Source organism: Camelus ferus, chromosome 23, assembly GCF_009834535.1.
Source record: "Camelus ferus isolate YT-003-E chromosome 23, BCGSAC_Cfer_1.0, whole genome shotgun sequence".
In the NCBI taxonomy this organism is placed as follows: Eukaryota; Metazoa; Chordata; class Mammalia; order Artiodactyla; family Camelidae; genus Camelus; species Camelus ferus.
Window position 1 is genome coordinate 32,113,997 of NC_045718.1, and position 20,611 is coordinate 32,134,607.

The 20,611-nt window shown below is 38.7% G+C and overlaps 1 protein-coding gene across 2 annotated transcripts in view; it reads right to left on the reverse strand.

Annotated features, from left to right (window-relative positions):
- Positions 1 to 13,500, reverse strand: part of DISP1 (dispatched RND transporter family member 1) — a 174,450-nt gene extending 160,950 nt beyond the window's left edge. The window contains exon 1 of one of the 2 annotated variants that reach the window (XM_032466641.1): positions 13,397 to 13,500. The gene's annotated coding sequence lies outside the window, so the exon portion shown is untranslated. The remainder of the gene's footprint in view (positions 1 to 13,396) is intronic. The other variant, XM_032466642.1, reaches the window with a different exon arrangement.
- Between the last annotated feature and the right edge of the window lie 7,111 nt (positions 13,501 to 20,611).

Genomic DNA, 20,611 nt, shown 5'->3' on the forward strand with positions numbered 1-20,611 from the left:
AAAAAAAATTCATCAATAATAAACTGATTGTTTTAATAAAAGTTTAAAGTGGAACAAATGGGTCATAAAACACTTTTAGGAGTACATAGATATACAAAACAAAAAAAATTATAGACTCAACATGCTGCTCACACTCTCTAAAAAGTACTATTGGTAAGGCACCAAAATATTTGGGGTGCTTTTGAGATGCAGAGGAAAACAGCGTGCATAAGCGAAAGCAGACAGGCTTTAAAACTGGTTCCACCATTTACAAGTAGCATAAAATTAGACAAATTATTTACTCTCCCCAAAATTTCCTCATCTACAAAAGGGAAATACAAATATCCCCCTTATATAAGGGTTGTCGTGAGGACTGAATATAATGATATTAAATGCCCCGTGCAGTGTTTGGCAAATAGTATATTATCAATGGACAGAGATCAGTATAATTAGAGACATTTTCAAGAGGGCATATTAAGAAATGGAAAAAATTCATGTCAATAGAACTTACAGCTGTTCTGAAAAACAAAGTAAAATCACAAGTTTCATAGAAGAACATGTAACGTGACAACATATAAATTAGGAGAATTTCTTTTGGCAGGTTGGGAGACAGGAACCTGTAACTAAGACGTGAGTTGTATTCCATAACAGGAGTATTTAAACAACCAACAAAAAATCTATAGTGAGATTACAGAAGAAGAATCTGGAGAAGGAAAAAGTCAAGCAGCAGCTATACCCATCTGTTAAACTGAAAAAGGTCCTGTCTCTTCCTCTTATTCTTTCTCCTCTTCTTAACTCCTCTAGGAAAGAAATACATTCTCTGAGAAACTGAGAGTCCAGGAAAAAAAAAAAAAAAAAGGAAGGCAAACAAGCAATCTATATATTAAACCACTTGCTAATTCTTTGAGTCAATAGGTCTTTAGTTTTACAAGTTTTACTTTAAAATACAGGTAACTTACATAATGTACCTTAGGGTTAGGTCTATGTCATTCCATCCTTACTCTGAATTAACTTAAATAATTATGGATTAGCTATCAGTTATGAGAGAAATGGAGATTTCACTTGGAGGAGAGATTAAGGGACAAAAGAAAGAGAAGGGAGTGCTTTTAATGTGTGGGGCACGTGTAAGATGAGAAAGCATCATTATCAATGGAAGAGAAAACAGCAGGGAAAGAAAGAGACTGCAGGAGAGGGTACACCAAGTGCTACAGAACAAGCGCTAATGACCAACACACCACTTACCTGCTTTTCTAAGAGACAATAATTGCCAACATTTCTCACTGAAAATCAAATGCTACTATAGACCTATATAGACTACCAATACTTACCAACTGTAGGACTGTGAAACAGAATACCATATAATTTGAAACGCTGGGGTCTGAAAATAAGAAGCTGTTTTACCTTATGATCAAACTACAGAAAAATCATTATCATGCAAAAAGCAATGTTTATTTAATAGCATCTCTGGGGAAAAAAAACAGGGATTACTAGAAAGAAATATTCAAACTTACTTCTTAAAGACCTCTTTCAAGCTTTTCTGAACTCCTTTTGCCTATGAATATACACAAACACAGATTTCTCAATTTAAATGTAAAACCTAGCATACAAAATTGTGCAGAGAAGCTCTCTTCCAGTTCAGGGGGGTTCTAAGAAAGAATCCTTCCTTAACAGATCATCAAGCATTGCAAAGGCTCCTTAGAATGATAACTGAACACACTAAATTACTCTGAATCAGGTGCAAACTCTACCAACCTTCCAGACACAAGTGAAGTGGTTTCCAGGTCTGGTTCAGAAATAGTTACACTATAAAGTTAAGACAAGTAACTCTATGCCTCATATCTAGTAATCTCACTACTGGATCCTGGGCTCATACACCGATTACCACTGAGTCTACATCCTTAAGTGTTTTTTCATATCTTAAGATACAGTTATCACAGAAAACATCTTTTTATTTAACCAGTTATCTTTGGAGTTGGCATCTATCAAAATATTTTGGTTTTTACTCAAACCTAAAGGGACTAACCCTCTGAAGAGAAAAGGGAGATGTTTTTTCAAAATTCTGTACTTTCCACTTCCTGTTCCAACCACATCTTCATAGTTAAATTCCAAAAGGGGGAAATAAAAACAGGGGCAGTAAAATTGGAGATAGCGCTGTAGTCAAGTACATCTTTTCAGTTTGATGAAATGGAATTTGCAATTGAAGTATGGCCCCCAAAAGATACACAGTTTATTCAAAAAAGGACAGGCTGGAGGATCACAGAGGTAGAGAAGTACTACACATAATCAAGATATACACCTGCCTGGAAATAAGAAACCTGAGGCAAAAAGCATGCTAAAGAGCTGTGAAGGTTACATAAAAAATTAGGGGAAGGGAAGTAGGGGGAAAAAAAGGATCTTACTCTAGTGATACCTTTTACAAGACCCTTAACCAGTTGCCATGATGTAATATAATAAATGCGATTATTTATTGAATACCATGTACCAGGCATTATGCTAAGCACATGATATACATTATCTCCTTTACTTCCTATAACAACTATGTGCATCAGGTATAATTACACTTATTTTGCAGGTAAGAAAGCTCAGATGGTACCTGAAACCCAGCAGCCTTCTAAAGGATCCACCTACATCCTACAATATTTTCTCTGTGCCCTGTATCCTTAAAATTCCCTCCTAGAGGATTTCCAAATTCCTGCCCTATGCTGCTTCAAGAGAGCATGTTTCTCTATTCTTAACCTCTTCAACAAAGAAAGCTCTCTCAGGAACTTCTTTTGGTCCATGCACTCACTACACTTAAGGTCCTCTGGAATATCCCCTATGAATCATCCAATGGCTAGCTTGTATTTACTAGCAAAATCTTTTCTAGCCGCAGGGGTATCACATGTCACTGTGTGCCGCAGTGGATATGTTGTCCATCTGGATATATCTTATGATAAACACACTTCTCCCTGCCCACCCTCCCCCCAGGGTCACTGCATGGCCTGAATATCACCACTATTCTCTTAACTATTCATTCATATTCACTCCCTTAAATAGAGACTCAAAATCTCTCTCCTCAGAAAACCTAACCATGATTAGCATCACTTAACTTAACTTAATTTAATCACTTTAGTAGCAGAAAGGCCCAGGATCAGAAACCAGATCTGGCTTCTAATCATGGTTCTTTTTCTCGATAGATTACCTAGGCAAATCACTCCACCTTTCTAGGACCAGTTTCTCAGCCATAAATGAGGGGAATTAGACTTACATAAGCTCAAAACTAATTCCCAGCTCTACAATTTTTTTTATGCAAAAAGATTACCAAAAGCATTAACTTTTAAAAACAGAAATTCATAATTTTTAATAAACTTTATTATTAAAATAAAATAAAATATTTTTTTAAGTTATAAATTTTTAAAATTACTTAAGGCATCTTAAATTTTTAAAAAATTTTCATACACAACATATTAAAACCACCAAAAAAAGAGATAACTTACATTTCAAAGGGTGACATAGTTGATTAAATTTTTCATTTTCCATTCTTTATCTGATAGATGACTGAAAACCCAGGTAATCCCCTTAGACTATTAGGCTATGAATATACACACTCTCCCATTAACTAATCATGTAATATTTTATACACCACGTGTTTAACATACCAAAAGTATTCTAAATACTAACTGTGATGATTAGTCTTATCTGTCAACTTGGTGAGGTTATAGTACCCAGTTATTTAATCAAACATTAATCTAGGTGTTACTGTGAAAGTATTTTGTAAACGTGGTTAATATCTACAGTAAATTGACTTTAGGTAAAGGCAATTACCCTTGATAATGTGGGTGGGACTCCTCTAATCAGTTGAAGGACTTAAGAGCAAAAACTAAGTTTCCCGCAGAAGAAGGAATTCTACCTCAAGAACAAAGCATCAACATGACCTTAGAGCCTGCCAACATGCCCTACAAATTTTGGACTTGCCCCTCACAATGCTGTGAGCCAATTCAATAAATTAAACCTTTTTTTAAAAACTCACACATACACAAGTGATTCTGTTTCTCTGGAGAACCCTGACTGATACACTAACACACTAAATACTTAAACTGGTAAGTTGTTCTTTTTTAAGTAAAGATTAACAAATGCCTATTTCTTGTAACCTCATTAAAATACTAAAGTATTTTAAATAAGTGCTCGGAATGTTATTTTGTAAGTTAGTATTTACTACACAATGCCAACAAATTAGCCACGCTATTATCTCACTGTGCTTTTCTTTATTAAAATACGTGGGAAGAAAAAGAACAGTGATATTTTCTACACTGAATTTTTAAGCTCCGAAACTGATTTCAGAAGATTCTGAGATTCCATTTTTTTCTCATTTTCATGGCTTTCAAAGTGTTTTATAACTAGCAGTTAGTATAACATGACAGTGAAGAAAGTCATTTATCAGCCCAATTTTAAAGACCAAAGAACCAGTCAAATAGAAGTCGTAGACCTAGCACTACTTTATCTAGTGATATTTGAAGAATCAAGCTGAGAATTCTCCAGCTCTAAGTTTTACTGTTGATCCATCAATTGGTTAGTCTTCCGGGCTACACCGACATAGAAAAAGATTTCAGAATCACAACATACACAGGAACTATTAAGGTCACAAGAATGACACACTTAGTAACATCAGTCCACATGCTGGTTCCATTCAAGAAGTATTACTGATACCAGGTCCCCATAAACTTTCTCTATAGAGGGTCAGCAGGATTCAGGCTTTGTAGGCCATAAATACGGTCTCTTTGGCAACCACTCAGCTCTGTCATTGTAGCCCCAAAGTAGCCAATGACAGTACATAAACAAATGAGTACAGCTGTGCTCCAGTAAAACTTTATTTACTAAAACAGGCGCCTGAGGGCCAGAGTTTGCTAACCTTGACTTACACTCATGAAATCATGGAGTTGGAAAAGACCTCGGAGGTCATTATGGTGCAGGCTCCCATTCAGTGCCAAGATACCTCTATATCTAGTGCCAGTGACCATCTGGTTCAGAACAGGTTCCAGAAACAGACTGTCTTCCAAGCTAGATCAGTATTCCTCAATGAGGGACTTAAGGCTGTTTAGATGGGATATTTTCCCACAGAGTGGGACTGTCCAGAGTGCTGTGGGTCATTCAGCATTCCTGGTTCCCAAACAGTAAATGCTAACTACGCACACATATACACTCATCACTAGGACAACCAAAAACTTCCCCACATATTTCCTAATCCCATGGGGTGAGGGTGTTGGTACCCAATGGGTTAAGACACAGTTCGCTGTATCGAGATGGGATATCGGCAGCTATCCATGCAGCCATTCCCCTGTCTACCTATGGCAGATACGACTAATCAATCACAATACTCTTTCCTACTGAGGTTGGACTTTGCCTCAGAATTTTTAACACAATGTTCAAGATAACCACCTCCAATGAACCAGAATTGTGACCTTAAAACATATCTGTTATCCCTAACCTAAAAAGATAGTTCTACATACCCACTCTGAAAAGAAATTGGTTTCCTTTACATTTACAAAGCTGAAAAATATGATTTAATTTTAAACCCTAAGGGATGTTTTGAAAGTTCGTGAAAACACCTCTTGGTCGTGACAATGACTGGGGACACTGAAGGCACTTGGTGCACTGAGGCAAGGAATGCCAGATGTCCTGCAACACTGGGGACAGTACTGCACGACAAAGGACAATCCTGCATCCCTCATGATTTTTTTAAATTCCACTAATAATAGATGTGGATGAAAAAGCTGTTTAAATTATCAAAGCCTAGACTGTAACTCCATTTAACATATAAACAGGAATTCTCTTTTTCACATTTTTAATAATCATTAAGTTCTCCCAAAAGGTAACTGCTTTGAAAGTCAAGATAAGACTGTACTTAGCTTTTCTCTAAATTGTGTCAAGACTTATTCACCATTTTGGAAAATCATCTCAATGACAGCAATATAATTCAGTGTATGTAAGTACAATTTACCTACATAAGTCTGCATTTGTAATGATTTCATTCATAGCAATCCTAGATACAGGTACAAAAAGTTAACCACTTAATATATGTAGAGTATATACATATTAAAAATATATTTTTAATGACTTTATTTTTATTTCTCCTTTATATTATGGCTGGAACATTATGTTCATTTCTTTGCAGTCAGGTTTGCAAGTAGTTACAGTATGTCTACGAATTCATTTCAGGATAGTAAAAGAGGGACTGCAAAATATTTACTATAAAAATAGAGTGTTGGCTCTGACAGGTTAAGAACCACTGACCTAAATCACTGGCACCTTTTTGACCAAATTTCATTAACACAGACACCAATCTTGCCCATGATTCTGAAACAAATGTAATAATGGCGGGGAGGTATAGCTCTGTGGTAGAGTGTATGCTTAGCATGCACAAGGTCCTGGGTTCAATCCCCAGTACCTCCATTAAAAAAAAATTATAAAATAAACAAACCTAATTACCCCCCACTCCAAAATTAAGTGGCAAAACAAATGTAATAATGTGTTTCAAGGAAGGGTGCAAACACAGCTTTAACTGTCTATATGAAACAATTTTTACAGAAAAATACTAGAGCTCCCAATTTAGGAGCAGTTTCTGCATCTCCTTTCCCCATTTGTATAAAATATACAAGAAATGTCTATGAAAGCCAAGTGCTTAGGACCTCTAAGTCCTCCAGCACATTGTATCTGTCACTGCGATTACTTCTACCCAACTGTGAAGAGAACTGGCAGTGATTAACAGTGTCAATGAAAGAACCCAGTCATCACTGAGAAAACTCCCTTGAGCACCAGACACAAAGATTCTACACTGAGTCCATTTTCCACATTAAATTATGTAATTGAGAGTTGCCCTTTGTTTTACACAGAGCAGGCTCTAGACTGCATCAAACAGAACACTCCGAGAGGGCAGAAATGTTCGACATCTGCACTGTCTGCATAAGATTACTAGCTTAAAATGGAAAGGTTTGACGTTGACTAAAAGTGGAAACAACCTCTATATAAACCTATTATATATACGTATGTGTGTGTGTGTATAAAACGAACTAAGGCCATTGGCGAGCCTAATCCAAGAATATTAATTATTGTTTCCCTCTACAAGTCTTTTTTAAAAATCTTTTTATAGCTCATGGCAGTTTTTACATCTTTCGAGTGTGGATAAGAGGTCATACACCGTTCAAAGACTAAACTCCAAAGCAAAATTATAGACATAAGCAAGGGCAGGCCCCAGATACTTTCTCTAAACCACGTTTTTCAACTATTCTAGGTTTAAGGGGTTACATTTAGCTTTGAAAGCTAAGATAAAGACAGGTATATTGGAACATAATTCCAATAATTTGTCTTTTCTATTCTTCAGAGACATGCAGTAAAACCAGTAAAGGTTTTGGAATTGCCTATAAGTAATTCTTGGGTCTCCTAGGGAATAAGGCAACCAGGGCCAGAGAACTAGCACTTGCCACACTTCTTTGCAGAAAACTTTGTATAAAATCATCCATAAATGATCTGCTTCTAAGCCCTACAAGGCACATTAGCTACCTAGCTGTAATCAGCCCAAAGCCAGCCCTGACTCAACACAAGCTTTAAGGGGTATTATAAGTGGAGAAGACAATGCTGAAAAGGATGGCTAATAGCAAACAAGAATATTGAGACCAAAATATATCTCTATAGGCTAAAATTCTGGACTGCTGAAACACTGGCAGGATAAAATTTAATAGGGAATAAGTATAAAGTCTTGCATTTCTATTCAAAAATCACTTGTACAAGCACAGGGACCAGACTAACAGACAGTTCTTGTGAAACTTTGGGGAGCTTTGGCTTACCAAATGCTTAATATAAGAGCAAGATGTGTCTACTTAAATATTAATGTAATCTGGACTTCATAATACTGAATATGCAATAACAGAGAGAGTATGGTGCCCACTTTACAAGAAGTAACAGTCCCACTATTTGCTGCCTTGATCAGACATCTAAAATAGTGTCCACGTTACAGAAGCTGTATTTTCAAAATACAGACAACCTAGCACATCCAGAATAAGATGATTAAGATAGTGAGAGATCTGGGTATTAGCATTATTTACCCTGGAGAAGAGATCTTAAGAGACAGTTATCTTTAAATATGTGACAATTTTATGTATCAAAGCAAAAACAGATCTTGTGTTTCTCTAGCTGATATCACTAAAACCAACAGACTACACAACAGGTAATTTGGATCTGTTATAAAGAAAAGAATAACCTTATAACTGGAGCCACCCAACAATGAGCCAAGGTTGCATAAAATAGAAGTGAACACCTTGTTATTTTACGTATCCAGGCAAGGGCCTCAAGTCCTCTGGGACAGGAAGTGTTATGAGGGTACCCAAATCAGGTAGAAGACTGGATTAAGGGGCTGCTACAGGTTCACTCCAATTCTGCAGTGATATTATTTTAAGTGTGGAAGAAAAAGTACAAGTGGAGTCAACAAACACTTTATTTCCCTAACAGCAAGTGACACTGGTGAAAGGGGAGAAGAAATGAGAGAGCCTAAGTGACCCTAAGGGACACTTAACAATACACGATATGTAAGGACCTCCAAGGAGATGCCGTGGAAAAGGGAACTGGATTTAGGGTTAGAAGACTGAGCTTGCATCCCACTTCCAACACAGCCTAGCTCTGCAGGACGTAGGGCAAGTCCCTGGACCTTTCTGTAGGTCAGGTTTTTCTGCCTCTGAAACAGGGATACCACCTGTCCTGCCCCATGGATCAAATGACTATATAAGAAAAGAACTTCCTAAATAAGTTATACATAAAGCATCATTGTTATTATTCTACATTAGTCAGACTCTTCTAAGCTTTGTTCACCACACTTTTAAAAGGATATGAAAAACCCAGAATCTTAAAAGATCCACCAAGATAAAGCCTTGTGACTTGACTAAAGAGATAGAAAGCATGTTTTAGGTAGAAAGTCTAAAGGAAAAAAAAATAGTCTTACCCAAGGAACGTTAACAAGGTATTTATTACAGAATAGTTAAGTGTTCTTAAAAAGGATGTTGTTCAGTTGTTTTCTATAGGAAAAGGAAAAGAGATTCAGAAGAGGTGGACTTAAATGAACGTAAGTGAGATTTCAGGTAGGTCTAGGAAATAACATTTTACATGCTTGTTTTGAGATCAAATTAAAATGTATAAGCCACAAAGCAACAAAAAGACCCAGGAAACCTACCTGTCTGGATGATAAGACCCTGGAGGGGCTATGGAGGTTTAGAATTCAAAACCCATCTGTCTGGGATTGGTCAACATTACCATCCTCAAGGGAGTCAAATCAGATTATCTCCCAAGGTCCTTTCTAGCTTGAGAACTCAGAGACTTAGATCAGAGATAACTGTTCATTAGGAAAAGAACAAAAGTTAGCAGTTGAACCTGGGAGTATATTTTATGCGAGTTTTCTACTTTCATCAAAAGTACTCTTATTCTTAAGTGATAAAGCAAATGAGGTAAAATGTTAAAAACAGGTGAATCTGAATAAAGGGTATACAGGTGGTTCCTTGCACTGTTTTATTTTTGCAACTTTATTTAACTACTATGAAATAGTCATCATTTAGGTTTAAAATATTAGGAGTTGACTAATACTTCTATTCTTATTAGTTCTTATGGGGAAGTCTAGAACTGGATTATATACCACTTCCTAGGGCCTTCCCTCCCTCCTCGGCTTTAACTAAGACAAATAAACTCATATACAGCACTTGGTCATCTCGCATCTACAGTGTTCTCATCAATCTCTGTGCCTTTATCCTCTAAGAATTGAAAATAACCTTCAAAATTAGTTCTTTATTCATATTTCAACCCTTCCCTCAAACCTCTCCATGACTCTTAATTACTATAAAAATTCTGACTTCAGGAATCTCCGCCAGGTCATTCTCACAGAGGTGGAAGGGATTTCTTTCCCTGCCTGCTATAGGCAATAAGGGGGCACATTGCCTGTAGGGTATTTTAAAACAATAATAAAGGCAACTAAAAGTCTTTCTGCTTTTTATTATCATCAGGCACTGGCAATTCTAAACAACCTTAGTGTGAAGACACCCCTTCTGACCAGTGCAGACAGCTCCAAACATCATCCACTCAATATGTCACCAGTAACTGTCAGCCTCCCCAACCTCTGCAGAAACCCCTTATCCAATAGTTTTTCTTTTCCTCAGGATCTCAAATTACAAAAAAAAAAAAAAAAAAAACAATAAAAACAACACAAAGACTAAAGGCAATCAATCTGTTTTCTACTGTATTTGCAATTGTGAGGTATATCATTATCAATTTAATAGAAAAGCATATGTATAAATTAATGTGATGTCTCACTCTAAGCAAAACTAAGTAGTGTCCACTTATCTAATTCTGATCAATTATGATTTAGTATTAAAACTATTTTTCAAACAACAATAACATAAACAAGTGGTTCACAGCCATAACTGCAAACCAGGAGCCTGGAAAATTGGCCAAGATTTATGCGATCAGACTCAGTGGATGGATAAGGCTCTACTAACAGGACTGCAGTATTTCTGGCTGCTCTGACTCCCTGGTGTCACTTTGAGGCCCAGTTCATCTTAGTCACTATGAGAGAAAAGGTCTAACTCAGCAAAAGGACAAAAAGAGATACTAAAAGAAGGGGTCGATTATGTCTCAGTCAATCTTTTTGAGGGCCATCTTGCATAAAAGGCAATGCAGCAGCTGGATGGTGAATCAGCAGAAGGTCAACACTCTATTTGGTACCTTGTTGTCCAAAAGCTGTATTCTCAACTGCAACAAATCCTCCTAATTCTATCAAAAGGCAGGGAATGACTTTCTAACTAGGGTATACAGGTAACTGAGAATGGACAATATAATAACAAAATTGATAATCACAAGAGTTTAGAACCAGAAAACTCAATATAGCAGGTTACTTCATATATTACAAACTGGTGATTAAGGAAAACAAAATGGGTTAGTATGTATATATGAAGACAGTATTGGCTATTGCTATTTTAATAGTGTTTCCAATGCACAGACACATATTTCACTGCAGCAGAAATAAGTAAATCCATAAGAATAACTAGCAATTTTCTGCACCCTGATTTTTAAAAGAGCCACTGTTGGTTAAACTATAAAATACATCTAAATCTTATAGAACAACACATAGAATTTAACTTGAGAAAGCTAAGAAATTGACTCAACAATTAGAACAAAGAACAAAAATTTCAAAGATTATCCAGAACAGAAGGCATAAAATTTTAAACATACTACTCAGATATATAACTAGAAACTTGCCACAGAAGGCAGGGATTATGTGTGTCAACAATGAGAACTTCCTCTCCTAAGAACTAACATCTAATGTCCTGCAGGCTTTCTCAACTACATCATCTCCCAAAACCAAGGAAAACGGGGGAAGAACACATTTTAAAAGCAAGATTATATGGAAAAATCAGATCAAGCCTTATCAGAAAAAAACAGTATTGTCTACTTTAAAGAAGTAAGACTGAATTAAGACATATACAAATCTACATAGCAGTTAATTCAATAACTTTAAACATGTGTCATCTTTTCATTTTCTAATTTGAAAATTTATTCAATATGCTCAATCACATGTTAAAGCATTATCTGTATTTAGGCAATGCTTCCACTTGCCGTATCAGCTGTGCCCCTAAACATAAGGAAATTACAACCATCGATCTTATTCAAGCATAAATTTCCAAGGCTATTAAGAGTTTATAAGCTACAGTTAATAATACTGTTGTATATTTGAAATTTGCTAAGAGAGTAGACCTTAAGTGTTTTCACCAGAGGGAAAAAAAAAGAGAGGGAGAGAGAGAAATTAGTAACTATAACTATGTGAAGTTATGATTTGTTAATTAGCTTGATTGTGGTAATCATTTCACAACATATGTGTATATCAAATCATCACGTTGTACATCTTAAACAAACACAATTTTGATTTGTCAATTATACCTCAATAAAGCCAGGGGGAAAAAAGAGTTTATAAGCTAGCAAGACACTAAGGCAGCAATAAACATAAAATGGTCCAGTTCACTTGAATTAGTACAAGTCAGACCACCAAGTCAGATCTAAAAGTTATTTATACCAATACAGTAATTTTAAAAATAAAAAACTGTAACACTTGAAATATGAAATACTGGAAACAAGCAAAAGGTTCAATCATCAGATATCACCCTCAACCAATGACAATGTTAGGGTTCTCCCTAGTTACCTTGCTCAGTTTGTGACAAAAACCAAATCTGCCATCTACCCAAAGCTAAAAGAGTCTGTAATTCACAGAAGTGAGACACTATATGATGTAGATTAGGAAGTACATATTAATTACAGTCAATAAAACATGAGTAAAATGTAGACAATAATTACAACTAATAATAATTACCCCTTATAATGATAAAAGCAAGTCCACGTACTACACGATGGCCAATAAGGAAAACTACATATGCTAATGTGTTTATAGCAACAGATTTTGGGTTATCAATATTTTTTAGAAATCTGCCAATAGCAAATATGTTCTCCTTGTAGCAGAAATAAAAAGGAACAGTAAATCCTTAGGAACTGCTAGTAATTGGCTTCACCCTAATCTAAAATTGCCTTACCGTTTAAACTAAAAAACTAGACGCAACAGGATAATTTTCAGTAAAAATATTTTAGAAAGTTAGGCAGAAAAACAATAAACTGTATCGCAAACGTGACAGCACTGGTTTTCCATGTAATTATCACTGTAATTCTAAACGCACTTAGAAATTCATTCCATGACAAAGGAAATAAGACAACCTAAACTCTGCAGGGTAGAGAAGATTCCAAAAGGAAAACTTTGGTAGGCTTGTTTGTATGAAGACAACTTCAAAGCACCATCTGTTTGACAAAGAAATGCAGTATAAATTGGACCTGGGTAAGGAAGAGTTCAAGTTTTCCCTGAGAATGTAAAATTTCTTCCCCGAAATCCACACGGGTAAAATAAATAAATAAATAAACCCACATCAAAAAGCCAGCGTAATTGCAAATGAAGCAATACAAGTTCAGCATCCAATAGGTGGCTGGTCATCTTTCTGATCCGTTAGGTCAAGACGTCCTTCTCATCTACGACTCTAGGAGAAGGACTGACTGCCTCCTCTCAAACCTCCCCTGGAAGTCAACCTTTGCCAACTCGTGCCGCCTCACAGTCTGCCAAGTCCTGGGACACTCCCCCAAGCGGGACTGCTCTCCTCCGAGACGCATCCTGCCTAGTGTCACCCGCCAGTCCCCTCCCCTGGTCAGGGCCTCTTCGGCCTCAGGGTCCCCGGTGCCTCCCTCCCCAGCCCCTCACGGCTGCCCTCAGGGCTCCCCCTCGTTCCCCGACCCCCAGTCCTGGCCCCCTCCCTCAAACCTGGGGTCCCGGCTCTCCCTCTGCCCGCGCGGGGAGTCCCGACTCTCCCGTCCCTACCGGGTCTCCCCGTCCCGCGGCGCGGGGGAGCGGCGGGGCCGAGAGACATCCACTGAGGAGACAAGTGCCTGAGACTCTCCGGCTCCAATCCGGACCGGAGCCCGGCTTCCGCCTCGAGCCGGAAGGCATTCAAGAGCGGGACCGGAAGTCCCGCCCCGCCGGCTCCCCGCCTGCCTGTGGGCTTGCGGGGCACCGCGGGGTCTGCCTACAGCGCCGAGAGGAGTGGAGGGAGAGAGGGGGTCGCCGGCGGCTGGCGGGGAGCGGAGGGGCTTGCCCTGAAGGGGCGAGGCTCCGAAAGGCTTTCTTATGCTTCGCTCTCCAGCGGATCAGTCAACCGATCTGCAATCGCTTGACCAAGGGTCTACTCTGCTCACGCCCCGTGTGGAACTAGATGACTCAGACACTGACCCCTGCCCTCGCTATCTAGTTGAAAGTTGACATAAATATAAACAGAGGTTAATCACACCACAAGGCAGTTTTGCTTCATTCCTTAATCCAAAAATTTATCACCTGCTGTATATCACTCGTTAAACAACTAGGCTGTAAACAGATGAAAGTCCCTATCATGGAGCGAGGGAGGCACTCAGGGCAATGAACTGGGCAGAGAATAAATCAAACAGCAAATTGTCCCTCGGGAAGCTTAGGGTAGTATAGGGACAGATATATGGGAAACAAGTGCAATGAAACTATCAAGCATTAGAGGAACTGTGGCAGTGCTAAAGGCAGTGGTGGGGTGTAGGGAGCTGGGCAGATACAAGACTCTAGAGATAATGGCTCTTCAGTTGAGACGCAAATGAATGATGAGTAAGAGTTAAAGGTCAGACAAGGTGGGGAAGGGCATGCAGAGAAGAAATATGCCAGAGAGAGAGTTGGCTTGATCAGGGAGCTGGAGGAGGGAACAGTTAATCTGGCAAAGTCTGAAATCAGAGATGCAAGAGGAAGCACAAAGAGAGGAGGCAAGCCCAGATCAGGAAAACTACTGTGTATTATGTTAAGGAATTTGGACTTTAGACTCTGTGCAACACGAAATCAGTGTAGATCTCTAAGGGAACAGACAAAATGCTGAGTTATGAGGTTGACTAGGGTGATGGATATAGTCATCGAATAAAAATAAGAACTTGAAAGTCATGGAGAGAACACTTTACCTGTGAGGATGCTTTCTCAAACTGCCATACCCAGGTGTACAAATAATGGATGACTACTTCAACTCTATAAAGGCAGGGCCACCAGAGTACAGACCCCTCAGGTTGCCCATTGGGCAGATCACCCCAACCAAGTTGCCAGGTGAAGCCATAGGAACCATGGTATGAAGGGGCCGAGGAGGAAGAAACCTCATTACCAGCTACATTAATGAGACCTGTTCCCTCTATTGCTGTTTTCTTGCTTGCTACTACTGTTTAATAAATACCCTCTTACACACCATGCCCCATTTTTCCTATTTAAAAGGAAACTGTGCAACCTTTTCCCCCCTTCATCTCTTTTCCTTTTGCCAGCAACAAACTATGTTGCAATATATGGAGATAGGATTAGGGTAAACAGAAAGGAAGACTGGATACCATGTAGACAATTTGTACCTAAAGGGCACAAAATCTCCTCTGCCTGGAGTAGAAGGACGTGGTTTTGAGTTTTTTCCCTTTGAGAAGGTTAGCAGTCAATTTGTGGTAGGATGTGAAATAACCGAATCATGTAGTGGAGAAGTGTGTCTTTGAAAGAATAGGAAGAGAGTGTGTATGTGGGGGGTTTGTGTAGGTGGGGGAGTGTGTTGGGCCACCAAGAAATAAAATGTAATAGACTTTTTATGAGATATTTCCCTGTAGCTCACCACAATTCCTTTTTGTAGGAATGGCCCAATACATAGGGCAATCCTTTAAAGAGCCACCTATGGATGCCCAAGTGATCATGTTCTAGGGTGACCAACCATCCTACTTTGCCCAGGATTGAGGGGGATCCCTGGAAGCTGGACTTCTCGTGCTTAAACTGAGATAGTCCTGGAAAAACTGGGACAAGGTGGTCGGTCACATGATCACATCTCCTATATAACAGATTAATTCAGTTATGAACACATCCTAAACTAGGGCATTTAGACTCTTCACTCAAGGAATTTTAAATATGGCGTAGGGAAACACAGAGAGAAGACAGCTATTAGAGCTGAATCATATAAATGGTGGTGCCCTAAAAAAAAGATCTATTGACACCCTTTACCAAGGACCCATGACTTGCCCTGTTTTCTTCGATTATGGGAGATATCCCTGTGTACTTCCAAAACTTTTTTTTTTTTTTTTTGCTTATCAGCCAAAGAAGATTTCTGCTTCTTGTAACCAAAGTAATTTGTTTAAGATAATGTGCCCCCAGAGCCCCTGTTGAATAGGCACTGAGCCAAATGATCCATACTTATTGTTGCAGCAAACTGGAGTAGATGTAGACACAACCCAAATAGACTAAGAGAATCTCGCATGCATGGATTTTAGAGTTGACATACAGAGCTCCAACTGGTTTTCATGTTGAGATAGAAATGTCATGTAAACCTAGGATTGGGTTAGGAATGAGCAAAGTGTCCCACACTGATAGAGAAATGAGGGTGGTAGGAACTAGCACAAAGAGAGAGAGAAAGGATAAGGAAGAGAGAAAGAGGGGGAAAAAGAAGACAGAATTATCTGAGAGGTGGTCATCTGAGTTCCCATCTTTTCAATTTTGATTCTAGTCCCTCATGAGGTCTAGCTAAACTTTGTCCTTAACCTCTATGAAAATTCTGTGTCCTTCCAGTAAATTTCCCATTTGACTTGGGTTCGTTTTACTAGGTTTCTTTTCCTAGCAATTAAACACCAAGATATCAGTTCACAAGACACCAAGATATAAGGTTGCCTGCTCGCTCTCTTTTCTGCATCCACCTCTTCTCACCAGAACTTTGGAATCAGCTTCTCTCCCCAAGCCAACGGCAGAAGGAAGATTTGCACATTTCCACTGCTGCCTGGTCCCTACAGGAAAACTGTCACAGTCACCATGGGGTTGATGGGTGGGGCAAATCATATGATCAGTATGTAAATATGGAAGGAGATTTTAGAAACCAAGTATTTCAAATTCTTCATTATGCAGAGGAGGGACCTAAAAGTCTAGTTAGACACAATGATTTCTCCAAGGTCAAATGGTTCAATAGTCCCAGAGATAAGACTAGTTCAAAATCTTCTCTCTCCCAGCCCAGTTACCTGATTATCTGATGTGCAGAGAGTGCAAACCCCAGGAGGCTACTGTGAAATCCTTAAAAGTGTGCTACTGCCCAGCCTCCTCCCAGCCACTTCCTGGCCTTTGGTGTTTACTCGTATCTACATAATGGTACTAGCCTGACTGCAGAATCATGACAACCATTCAGGAGACACTGGTGAGTGACAGTGGGTAATAGACATGTTACTTTGAACCAGAAGAGTATTTTAAGGAAATCTCTCCTACTTTTATTTTTTCAGAACTCACCAACTGGATCAGACAGATGGATGGGTTAATTAACAAAGCTAATAAGCTTAGATGTTTTAAAACTTTATTTACACATTCTACTTTCTCTTTAGTTCATACATGAGTGTTTTCCTTATATTTATTTATTCTTTTCACAACCAACATAAACAATAACATCATTAGCACTTATGTCTAAAACGATATTCTCTTCCCTTTGGACACGGAGTAGGTTAGTAATTTGTGGCAAAATTAACTAGTCCATAGTTGGAGGCAGTCCCAACAGCATGTTTCCTGGAGTATAAACAGTTTGGTATAAAATTATATTAGTAAAAGACTATGAATTGGGTGATACTTAAGATCACCCAGTGTTTGCCAATGAATAATTCCCAACTCTACTGCCAGGCACCAAAAGCAAGGTATTTTCTATGAAGATATCAATCTTCTATAATCCAATAGTATCACTTAGACTAAAGAGGAAAATGACTCATAACATTAAGGATGGTGTTTCCTTCCTAAAAAAGGAGCTGCCCCAGAAATGTTTCAATTCAATTGAAATATCTAAGAACATGACTTTCAATAGTTTGATCTAGATTCTACTGTGGAAAGATATATAAAATGTAAAACTTACCACTTTAGCCATGTTTAAGTGCACACTACGTTGGCATTAACATTCATGACATTATATAACCATCATCTCTATCCATCTCCAGAACGTTTTCATCTTCCTAAAATGAAATTCTATACCGATTAAACATTAGCTCCCCATCTCACCCCCTACAATGTCTAATTTTGGTCTAATTTTATAAGTTTGTATATCCCATTAAAATATTTTCAACACTGATTCATACTCTCTAGAAGTAAACATATTTATAAATAGAAATAAAATTGTGCCTTATTCACCTCTTTTCCCCTGTGGAATTCAAATGAAACATGTGATTTCTACAGGGACACACTGTATAATAATCAGATATTTTTACCTCTTTAAAACCCCCACCAATGGCGATTCCATGTGTCAAAGAGAAACCCAACAGGGAAACTTGGCTTGATATTCACTAACCGAAAGTTTGGGTGGGTGTGTTTGGAAGGATTTTTATGCAAGTTAATGATTTTAAACTCCAATCTTTGTGTTTCTTTCTGCAAAAGCAATGGGCATTCTGCATATCTGACTCAGGCACAAACCTCACTTTGTTTTCTTCCCAACAAAATCAGAGCTAAGCAGGAATTCTCCTGCCAGAGAAAGCTTTACCTGTTAAATTCCAACAGTAATAGGAAAACAAGTCTTTCCTCTTCAATAAAGATTTCACTCCAAGGCTTGGTAACTGAAATAGACATGCACTTCTACTCTTAGGTTGACAGTCTGACCACTGGGTAGAGTAATAGACTGACTTTTCAGCTCTGAGTCTCAATGATGCAAACTTATTTTCCAAGAAGAAATTAGCTAGGCTGAGAAGACTGAGACAAAACTTTCCCTATAGGAGGGACAAGGTATGGCTCAGTGGTAGAGTGAGGTTCAATCAATTGAACTCAGGATGGGTTCAATCCCCAGTACTTCCATTAAAAATAAATAAATAAACCTAGTTACCTCCCCTTCCAAAAAAAAAAAAAAAAAGTTTCTCTGTGAAACACAATGGACTGGATATATGTCTTAAAGAGGAATATGCCTTCTCTACAAAAGTATCTTGATTAATTCGTAAAAAGACACTTCCTTTGTTTTTAACATTCTCTTAAAATTTTTGATAAGCAAACAATGCTATACAGGTTGGTTGTATCTGCCTTGAGTAGATAAGACAGGATCATAGAGGGCTATTTCTTATTACTTAAGTACTATAATAAGTACTATACTTATTAAAGTATTTTCCAAATACTTTAGGAAAAAATAGGGCACAATAAAAGGGTGGCAGTTGCAATTACAATAATCAAAAAGTGACACTGGGACAGAGGCTTGAAAAAAGTGAAATAAAGGGCCTGTCTGGGGAAAAATGTTCCAAAATGGAAAGAAAAGCCAGGGCAAAGGCCCTGAGACAAGAGCATACAGATCAAATTCTGGAAATCCAGCTCTCACACTTGCAACATGCTCCAACGTTTCTCACTTCCAGCTAGGCTCACCCTGGACCCCCTGCTAGAATGACGGATTTGTTTGCATTTCTGTCTCCACAGGGGTGTCAGCTCTGGAGACATTTCTCCTTTGGCAGACGTTCCCAGCACAGGGCGTGAGAGGGAGATTGGAAGCCTGGAGGCAGGAGAGGGAGTTGTTTTATCCAGTCTACTTCCTGTTTCCTGTCAGCGTCACTTCTGATGGCCCTTCACCTTGCAAATGGCTCTTAGGAGTTAGTTAGCATCTTTTGCCCAACTCCTAAAGCCAGCCTCATCAGGCCCCTCAGAGTATCTGCTATGGAAATGCAGCCTTACCTCCAAGCCCCAGGCCCCACTCCTGCAGACTCTGCTCTTCCTTCTGTTCCCACAGCCCCCAAAGCATGAGCTGCTTCCTGCAGCTACTGTCTCTCTATGATCTCAGTGCTCCAGTTAATTCCCCTTTTCAGTGGTCCATCACCCATATAACAGATTCCCAATACTAAATTCTCTCTGTTAAGATAACTGGTGTGGCTTCTTTTTCCTGACTGGAACTTAACTGATATGGGAGCTAGAATGTAACATTCCTGAAGTCACAAACCATGTTTTATTCATCTCCAACTCCAAGCACTGAACACAAAACCTAGCATATAATAGTGCTCCATCAAAGTTTGTTGACTGAATAATAAACAAATATCATATCTACTCCCTGGCAAAATAAATTGAGACCAATGCCTGGGCGTGTGACAGCCATCCCTAACTATCCCTGTAAGTATTCAGCAAATCACCTGGGTTTGCCTTGTCAGAGTAGACCAACAGCAGGTTCTTAACGTGAACAGCAACACCCACCCACCAACCCCTAGTCCCGTCCCCTACAAAGAGGGAGTATGTGCAGAATGAAGAGGGCATGCACGGAGAATGAAGTCAGGAAAAATCAGACCTTAGGCAGGCTACTATTAGTCCAGGGAAATTTTGAAACAAGAAGAAAGTGTTTGGGTTAAAATTATATACCAAAAGCATTAGTGTTTGGTCCACTGCCCACCAAAATGCTGCCAAAACATTAGCCACTTTCTTACAGGGATTCATAGCAAGACACTGAGCAGCTTATTTCAGTTTAGTCAGAAAATATAAAAGAAAAGCTCTCTGGGAACACTTGTGCAGTGAGGAAATACCACGCCATGTTTTAAACGCTAGACTATATTCCTGTAAGGAAATTTGGTTGTAATCAAAATGAAGCAAATGATACCTGAAAGTAAAGTTGCCCAGAGCCCTGCATGCAGTGAGCGTGTAATAAATCATTGTTAAGTTCTGCTAATGGGACTCTCCATCACAGCTGTCTGGTGAAATCATCCTAGAGAACTCGGAGGAACTCGGAGTGCTTTGGATCCCGTAACTAGCATGTGCGAGATAGAATTCTGGCACAGAATCCTTTTGATGTACTTTTCCATCCCAGCCACTATCTTGGTATAAATTTGCCTTTTTTTTTTTTTATAATAGTCTTCAGACTGGACTTCTTGCCACTAACTCTGGACCATAGTCCACAGCACTTTCAGTTATTTTTCCAAAGCTCTCATGCTTGGTTCAATTTTCAACTTTGTCACATCCTAGCTGTGTGGCCTCAAGTAACTTAATTAACCTCTCTGTCCTTGGTTTCATCATCTTAAAATAGGGATAAGGACAGTACCTGCCTCATAGGATTGG